The 9,629-nt window shown below is 39.4% G+C and overlaps 1 protein-coding gene across 1 annotated transcript in view; it reads right to left on the reverse strand.

Annotated features, from left to right (window-relative positions):
* TTC29 (tetratricopeptide repeat domain 29) overlaps window positions 1–9,382 on the reverse strand; it is a 315,521-nt gene extending 306,139 nt beyond the window's left edge. Inside the window, exon 1 of the mRNA XM_081136671.1 lies at window positions 9,296–9,382. The gene's annotated coding sequence lies outside the window, so the exon portion shown is untranslated. The remainder of the gene's footprint in view (window positions 1–9,295) is intronic.
* Window positions 9,383–9,629: the final 247 nt, after the last annotated feature.

Genomic DNA, 9,629 nt, shown 5'->3' on the forward strand with positions numbered 1-9,629 from the left:
ACATGTCCCCAACATCTTTCTAGCACATTCCTGCTTTCTGGCACAAGACGTCCTGTCTTGCATTTTTCTTACCCTATTCTGGGAATAGCTACTTCCTCAAGGAGCTCTGGTGCTTTTGCGTGGAAGACAGTATTTAAAAGCCAATATGTGAGTGCAAGATGTTATTGGGAGTCACTGCTCCAAGCCCCTCTTAGTGCAAAGAGCTAGGAAATATGTGTATGTAGGTAAATGTCCAAATCACTTACATATCCATTCATTTACACCTTTAATTACTGTGCTCTCTCGCTCTCTCTCATCTACCTATCTATCCATCTACCCATCTAGCTATCCACCTACCTACCTACCTATCATCTATCTCAGACCATGAGTTCCTATGAAGTCTTACAAGTCCAATTCAACACAACAGGGTTTATTCTAATTTGCTCCCATTTTTATTTGTAACTCACTTCTCCTAAAGTGAGAAAGCTGTCTCCAATATATTGAATTGATCCATCCCTGGATGTAACCTGCCACCAGTCTTCCCCTGTGTCTGCCTCCATGTGGACATCTCACACCATCCCTCTGTGGGGATGCCCTCCTCATCTTCTTTGTGCCCTGACACCCTTCACCAAGACCCTCTTCTCCGCCCTACTTGGGTCTCTAAACCCTCACCCCAGGCCACCCCAGCACGGCCACTCTCTTCTCCCTGCTTGAGCTCTGCCACCCTGCACCAGGCAAGCACTCCCTGGAGAAGGTCTCGTGTCCCCCACAGGCTCCGACTCCCCCCACTGGGCCGCTCCTCCTCGAGGGCTCCTCACCCTGCTGGAGCTCTGACTCTGCGCCTGCTTCCACCCCCTCTCCTCACTCTCCCTGAGCTCTGGCTTCCCAGCCAAGCCACCGCCTCCCCTTGCAAGGATGCCCTCCTCGCCCCTCTAGGGCTCTGACCCCCGAAACCACAGTGTGACTCGGACCCTGAGCCACGGCTGCCCTCCCTGACACACAGGTATCCAGGAGGCGCGCTCTGCTCCGCCCACGGAATGGACTTTTCAGGGAAGGAAGAGGTGGGCTCTGAAATGCTTCTTAAACATAGACAACAAAGGGCTTCAAGATGTCTATGGGCTGTGGTTAATCTTTTTTTAAATGTTTATTTATTTTTATTTATTTTAGAGAGAGAGGAAGGGGGGAGAGAGACTGACTTGTCCCATCTACTCCTGCACCCAGCAGTTAACTCTCGCATGTGCCCTGACAGAGATAAAACTCACAACCTTGGCCCATCCGGACGACGCTCTAACCAACTGAGCTACCCGGCCAGGGCAGGTTAACCCTTTTTTACTCTTAATGTTTATTCCTGTCTAGTTTTTATCACTATTATGAATAACTAATTTATCTGAGATGAATAAAGTTCAGTGAGTTCATTTACCAATGTTTTATCTCATAAAACATAAAATTAGCTGTTCTAATTTCAAAAATTTCAAAAATAACCTTGTTATTAATTATGCCTTTTAAATTAATTATGCCTATTTTGAATGTCTTTTTCCCCCCATTTTCTCAATTTTTCATGTACATTGTTGGGTGTTGTAGACTAAAAATATGGATGGCATTTTATTATTTTTAATGAGATCAGAAAATTGATTTACAAAGTGGTAGCTTTAAATAAGAACCAACTTTTTCCATTGTTCACTGCCAGATTTTGTTTATAGATCTAGTGTGTGTGTGTGTGTGTGTGTGTGTATCGTCGCTTTGCAATCAAGTTTTCTAGAAAAGATTTATTTTATCTTCTATTTATCTCTCTTGAGCAGTCTGAGTGGGCCACCCACAGTGTCAGTGTAATTTTGAAGAAGACTACGGTCTGAAAAAATTTTGAGAATTTCAGATCCCACTTTGTGATCACCATGGTTTTAAGAAAATCTGGCTTCATTCATGATCGAACCAGCTCTTTGGACTAGTTACTGCCTGGCAAATGCCTTTTTCTTTTTTCAGTTCTCTTAATTGTTTGCTTACATTGTTGGGTGCTGATGTGAACTAAAAGTATAGATGGCATTTTTATTATTTTTAATGAGATTAGAAAATTGATTTACAGTGGTAACTTTAAATAAGAGCTCACTTTTTTCATTGTGCTCACTGTCAGATTTTGTTTACAGATCTGATGTGTGTACCATCACTTTGCAATCAAGTATTCTCTGCATAGTTTTACTTTAATACATTTTACATTAAACCCTTTAGTGTTTCTCATTTGTAGAAATGTATTTATTCTTGACATCTAAAAATATTCACTACTTAGAAACAGATGCCCTACCAATTTCTATATTTTACCTTTTGTTTACAATATCATGAACATGTTTAAAAAATACTTGGTTAAAAAGTGAAACAGTTGATTTGATTATTTACTTTTGTGTAGCGCAAAGAAGAATGAAGCAGGCATTACTGAATTTAACTTTTTCCATTGAAGGCTTTTTTTCCTTTTGTAAAATATACACGTAGACATTTTGTAAAACTAGCCCGTTCTAGTCCTATTTCTGCATGAATTTGATTTTGAATACGCTACTTTGAAATTCAACAAACTAGAATGTCATTTTCCTTCTAAAATAGGGACAAGGTAATTTCCCTTTCCAAATGTGAATGGAAAAAATTCATTATTTCTCGCTTATATTAACCAATGTAAATTTTATAGGCTTTTCCTTTTTCTAAGAATGCTGAAACTGCAGTAATTTTTGCAGCATATTTTACTAGGATTTTTTTTTCCAGAAGTCCGTTATTTTAAAAAATATTTGACAATACACCAAACTTAAAGACTTTGCATTATACATACAATTTGGATTTCAATAAAGGCTACAGTACTGTAGGTGTTATATAATTTATTAGTTTCACTAATGAGTTCACCTTTAAACCACGTAGTTGATTGTGCGAGAGACGCTGTGTGTCCATCGGTTTTCAATCTTGTTAGAAATTCTCTTACCCCTTTTTCCTCTTACCTTTTTTCCTTCTTGTCTTATCTTGAAACAATACAGTTTTTATTAATAGATATATGGGAATGGGGAGTCATTTTTCCTTTTCTGCTTGCATTACAAAATGAAAATGAACGCGTGCTCCTCCCTAATTGTGGTTTATGATTTAATAATGCGGCAGCGCCCGGTCTTGTCAGTGTTCCTACCTCTGCAAGCATATCTTGAGGCCTCCAGTCTCGGGCACACCTCACATCGTGTGGGCATCAGGCATAAACAGCGATCTGCCTGCAGGTGCCACAGCAGGTGCAAAGAAAAATGCAAACTTTTTGCCAGGTTGATTTTCATTCTACTAAAGCTTTTCCTTTAGCTCACTTACATTTATATCTTCACCTAGAATGTTTTAACGCTTTTACCAATCTAATCAGCAAATCTCTATTTGTTTTTAATGGACTGCCCTGAAATTCTGCCTCTCATTTGCAATGCAAAATCTCTAACGTTTTCACATTTTAGAATAGAATATAATTAACTTACGCATATAGTTTTTTACAATACAAGGCTTATTTATATAGCCTGTGATAGTTTATGAAAAGGAATAAGTTAAAACAAATATGGGCCTATTTTTAAGTCTAGAAAATGGTTTATAATATTTGGTATAAAGCAGATGAAATATACTATTGTTACCAAAACAATATCTATTATATATTCTCCTACATCTTCTGAAATTTTATTCCCTAAATTCAAATGAATACACTTCCCATGAGAAAAAAATATTACTCATCTGCAATCAAATTCTTGATTGGTCAACACTAGGAGTTTGCTGTGATGGATTAGACATTTCCCCCCCATGTTACTATCAGTTGCTTAAGGTTTCAGAAGAGGTGTGCTATCTAGAAGCTGGAACTAATTTTTTAAATTTGCATAATACATGTGTCCAGTCCGTTGAACTGCTGACTTAACTCCATCTTTTAAAGGTAGAGGGAGGTTTTGCTCAAATGCGGAAAGGCCAAGCTATGCTAATGAGAACCATTTAGTCATCTGCTGACACTTATTGGACGTGATGATCAAACTGCCATATGGGCAGTAAACTCCACTGTATGCATGGCTTTTAAATCCATAAGGTACGCAAGAAATGTTCTCAGATGACTGCATTTGGCTCGGAGACATGTTAAACCGAAGACGTGTGATTGAGGCAGCCTGGGGAGGACCATGGGGGAAGGGACAGCTGTGCTCCCCGGCAGTAACCCCGCTTATGGGACAAAGAAATAGTGCACATAAGAAAGTAGCCAACCTATAAAGAGTTAGTCATAGGGCTGAGATAAAAGGAGGAAATGAGAGAGAAATAGAGTTATAAAGAGGTGGGAAGGGAATAAATTTCAACAGTGAACACAGATTATATATCAGAGGAGGTAAAGGTATTTACCAGTTGTCAAAAAGCTACATACTTTTAAGGAGATAAGGTGGGGATGGGTGGGCAGTGGGGTCAGGGAAGATCTTTTTAGTCACACTTAGTCCAGCAAGTTCCACTAAACTGGAAAATTGACTTCATGGATACTTTATAGCCGAAATTAAACTTGAGAAACAACAAATATGTAATAGTTCTGGCCAAACCTTTATAATAATTTTATAATCTCCAGGAGTCCTATGATCATGGGCCCACAGCTAGATCTCAAAGCTCACAGCCCTAGTGGCTGTTCTGAGGACCTTCCTAAGAAACCACGTTTGTTCAGAATGAATCAGCCTCCTGAGGCCCAGCTTGTGATATATGTAATACATATGTTAAGAATGTCTCTTACGTAATTACATTCCAGTATTATTTACATGTTATATTCGCTGGTGATAAAAAATAATAAGACTGAAATAGTAAATGCGCCCAGGCGCCTCTCCCAGTGTGACCCAACAGAAGTGTAAAGGAGAAGTTTGGTGTTGTCATGATAGCAGGAACTGTGAGCTACAGAGAAGACCATCATTTTAAACCAAGAGAAGCATATCTAGAGGTCAGCAGGGGCTGCTCAGTAAGGAGATAAACTTGCTGAATGTGCCTTGAGCCTGGGAAGCTTTCTTATTTAGCAAATATTTTCCCTTTCTAGATTATTTTTGCTAGCCTTTTGCAAAGGATGTTTCAAGGACTAATGGTTCCAACAATGTTCTGGCTTTAAAAAATGTTTCATGTTTAAGAGTATGAGAATGTAGCATATTAAAACCCTTCTCTTGGAGATCCACAATATCCTTGAGCAAAGTAAAGATTACGTTATACAACATTTTGAAGATTGTTTAAAATAGTTTCATTTATTTGATCCTAATAACTTCCTGTAACAACAGGTTCTGCAATATACAATTTTTTGAAACTGATATATTTTTCCTTCATCTGCTTACCCATTCTGGTAAAGTAAAATCTCAGCCATTACTTTTTGTATTCAAAATATCTTAGCTCTTGCTCACCTGTTTGGATTTCTAAGTTAATGTTAGGTTTTTTTAAATAGAAAAAGCACTTTGAGTTTCTAATTAGAATTTGTTCATACTGTAAATTAACAGGGGAAAACTGGTCTATTTATTTGGATAAATCTACTTTGTAAGAACAGATCATATCTTCGTTTCTTCAAGTTCACCATTTCTGGAAGGAAAAATTACTCAGTAAATATTTAAAGTTTTCTTCACATAGAATTTATTTTATTTTATTGTTGTTGATATTGTTAATGAGAACTTTGGTCTCAGCTAAAGATTATTTAGGCATTTAAGAAAATTTTTATTTTTTCCACATTTATTTTATACCAGCCAATTATCTGAACTATTGGAATTTTTGAGATGATTTCCTTTGATTTTCTACATTGACTTATATTATCTGACAAAAAAATAACTTTGTGCTTTTATTATCTTTTATTATTGGTAGACCTCCTGTTTCCACTTTGCATCTTATATTGATTTGAAATAGAAAGGATAGGGGTAATAATAGACATCCTTATCTCACTTTTGATGTTAAAAGAAATAACTGTAGTTTTTACCATTAAATAAAATGTTATGGGGATTAATTGTCTTGTTAAAGAATTATTTTTAAAGTCCTAGATAACAAAAAGTTTTATACAGAAACTATCAATGGGCTTTCAAAATATTTCTCAATAATCATATTATTGATTTATATTAGCCTTTCAGAATAATTATGTTAACAGATATCCTAATAAATAAATTACCCTTACACTCCTACTTAAAACTGGTTAATTATGTTGGATTGTTCTTAGATATACCAAGGACTATAATTTACTATTATTTAAGATTTTTTAAATACAGATTTCTAAAAACAATTATACTGAAATTTTTCTTCAGCTGGAGAAATGGTGAGGCAGGGAAAGGATCTTTGACAGGTTGTTTGTAGCAAAGATATATCCAACATGTTATACACTCCAAAATAATGTATTATTTTAATATATAGTATGAGAAATATGAGCTCTTTAAAGAGTCCTAAAAACTGACCACAAATACATGTAACCTAGGAAACTACAAAAAGTTTTGGATAATTTTATTTCATAATTATTGATCTGTTAAAGCTTCTTTTAAAAATTTATGTTTAAAATTTCCTTTTGTGTGTCGATTTTGGTAAAATCTACCTCCCTATTAAAACAAAATCATCTGTTTCTTCCATTTGTTCAAAAAGAAGAATGCAAAGCAGGGATTATTGAAAAAGGATGAGTTGGAATCAATAAATTTGGGAAACACTGGACTGAATAAAGTTTGAAAAATTTGTACATGGCAGAATTTCTCAGAATTCTCTAAGGCAGTCCTTCGATTCTCTCAATGAGAGAGACATGCAGTAAGCAGGCAGTGATTGCCACACTTACTGACCAGGGAACTATTTTGCCCTGAGCATCTTGCAGGTGGGGCACACTTAGAGGAATGCCAGCTTACATCATAGCCATCATAGAGAAACCAATGCGTAGGGAGGTACAGACAGACAGGTAGTTATAGAAGAATTTTTGAAATTTGCCTTTGAATTTAGCAATATTTTAAAATTAATCATAATTTGTCTGGATTTAAACTTCTCTTATACTGTAGTTTAAGAAAACACTGTGTTCCCTTGATTAAATTTCCTGTTCTCCACAGTTGCAAGTTATAGAATGGTCATCTCTGGTCAGATCTTGAGAGTTCAACGTAAACAGACTTATTTCCCCTCTGACCTTGTACCCTGGTCAATATTTTCCCTTAGACATTACTTGAATATTTTCTTTTTTAGAAAGGGTCAGAAGCGCTGTAGACCACCATTTAGAAAAGAAATTCTGAATGAAAGCTAACTAAAATAACCACGACACATCAGAGTTGAGGCTCCTTAAAAAGACGTGACCTAATTCAGGTAAAACATTGACACATTTCATATACGAAACTACAGTGCCCATGGCATATAGAACCATTCTTAGCTAAGGACTTTAAAATGTGTAACCAATGATATTGAGGGTAAGAGCTGTATTATTAAGACTTTGGAAAACTGGGGCTGCACCCCCTGGCAGACACACATACAGACTCACACATACATTCACACCGATATACACACACCCCGCTAAACTTTACTTGGGAAAAGCAAGCGAAAGACACACACAAAAAGGAAAAGATAAACTTTATCTTTTTCCCTAATTTTGTCCAGACCCAGCCTATATAAATCTGATTTTTAAAATATCACATTTTCCTATCCCTGCAGTTTTAGTAAGATCCGCCTTAAGGCTGAATTGTGAATGCAGCTTAGTTAATGTGCTCACGTACTAGAGTGTGTTACCAGCTAGGAAAGGTCACCTGCCCAGCTTGTGTGAGTGGCCTCCCAGCAGTGCCGGCTCTTTAGCCTCATTAGGTCCGATCAGCTGGGTCACACAGACCCCGATGAGGAGCCCCTGCTGTTAGAGGAGACAATACCACATGTAAGGCTTAAGTAGCCTTACATACTTTCGTTAGTTGTGAAGAAAAACAGGCCTGAACTTTGTATCATTTTTAGTGTGTTTACAGAGCCAACAGGTCTGAAACAACAATCACAGAATAAAGCACCAAAGTTGAAAGAGTCCAGAAGCTCAGTAGCCTGAGAGCTTCCTGTGACCCACACATTCACAGCAGGATCCGCTTGGGGCATCTGATAAAAGTCCATCCATGCCCCAGGCCCAGGTCTTGTACCTCACCTTTATGGCCCTAGATTCTCCAGGCATTCTATAAAGTTATTTTATGATTATTTTTAGTCTTCATCTGAGGATATTTTTTTCCATTGATCTTTTGTAGACAGAGTGGAAGGGAGGGGGAGAGACACAGAGAGAGAAACATCGATGTGTCTCACACATTGATTGGTCGCCTCCCACACACTCTCCGACCAGGACCTGGGATCGAGCCTGCAACTGAGGTACGTGTCCTTGACTGGGAATCCAACCTGAGCCCCTTCAGTCTTTGGTCTGGTGCTCTAACTACTGAGCAAAACCGGCTTGGGCTCTCCAGCCATTCTAAACCTTGGCCGTGCAGGCAGGAAGAACAGAGAGGGCAGCCACGCACCAGGGGCGAGGAGGGGAAAGGCCCCGCACACCGGACGCCGCTCATTTGCCTCAGCAGACGTGGTCCTCAGCACCCCGACCCTGCTTTCAAACCACCAGGAGCAGCCTCTCGGTCTAGAGGAGTCCAGTGCTGACACTTCCCTTGGTAAAAGTAAAACGAAACAACAGCAACAACAAAACCATGCACAATTCTTATTTTCATGGCTTCAGCCAAGGCAATTTCCTATAACTTCTCTGTACCACAGAATGCAATTGACCAATTGTCTAAGTGACTCTGACGTGCAGTTGTGCTGGCAGGACTAGCGATTCCAGTCTGTACAAATGGTTTGCTCTCGAAAGTGCAAGAAGCGCAGGAAGCAGTCACCACCCCCTCATGTGAGGGAAGGGCCAGTAGTTGTGGGCAGCCAGAGGTATCTATTGGGTACAATGACTTACCTTTGAAACTGGCTCTGCCACAAAAATGCCTGTAAGTGTGATACATTTTAAGGGACATAATGGTCTATGTTTCAATAGGCAAATAGCAAAGTGAAGCAGTTGGCATGGAAATTAGAACACAAATCATTCACACACCTCTGCCAGTAGATTCTGGAATCCTGTTTCTGTCCACATTCCCTGGGACGGAACACAGCACAGCCATGTGACTACTGCACAGAGACCTTTCCGCATCCCTCAGCGTCTCCCACCGCTTCTGCAAATACTGGACTCGCCTCTATTCACCCCAACTCTCCCCTCTCCGGGTGTTCTAAATACAAGTCCTTCTCGCTTCACCAGAGACCTCTCCAGCTTTGCAGAGCTGGCTGCCAGCAACCGGAGCACCTATCAAGCTCTGAAGACAGTTCCAAGCAGCTGAGAAGAGAGGCTTACCTGCGATGCCCGAGAAAGGAGGAGTCACGGGAAGGCTGACGGGGCAGCAGCCCAGGAAGGAAGATCCACTTCAGCGCTGCCGTGAACCTGGAAAGAGTGAGGTGATATGATCACCAGGTCAACCACTTGACCTCTGGTCAACACCCCCATATCCTTTGTGACTCCTCTCTGCGCTAGCACTTTCCACTGCTTTGCTTTATTTCAACGAGCATGACCAAATGCACCTACTGTGTGGACAGGCCTCAGGCTGACTGTGTGTGGAAGAGGGGGGAGAAGGTGGAAAAGACCTGGTTCTGTAGGCCGCCAGCTCTATGAGAGCTCTACATCCCTCTAT

Source organism: Miniopterus schreibersii (genome assembly GCF_964146895.1).
Source record: "Miniopterus schreibersii genome assembly, chromosome: 4".
NCBI classification, from domain to species: Eukaryota; Metazoa; Chordata; class Mammalia; order Chiroptera; family Miniopteridae; genus Miniopterus; species Miniopterus schreibersii.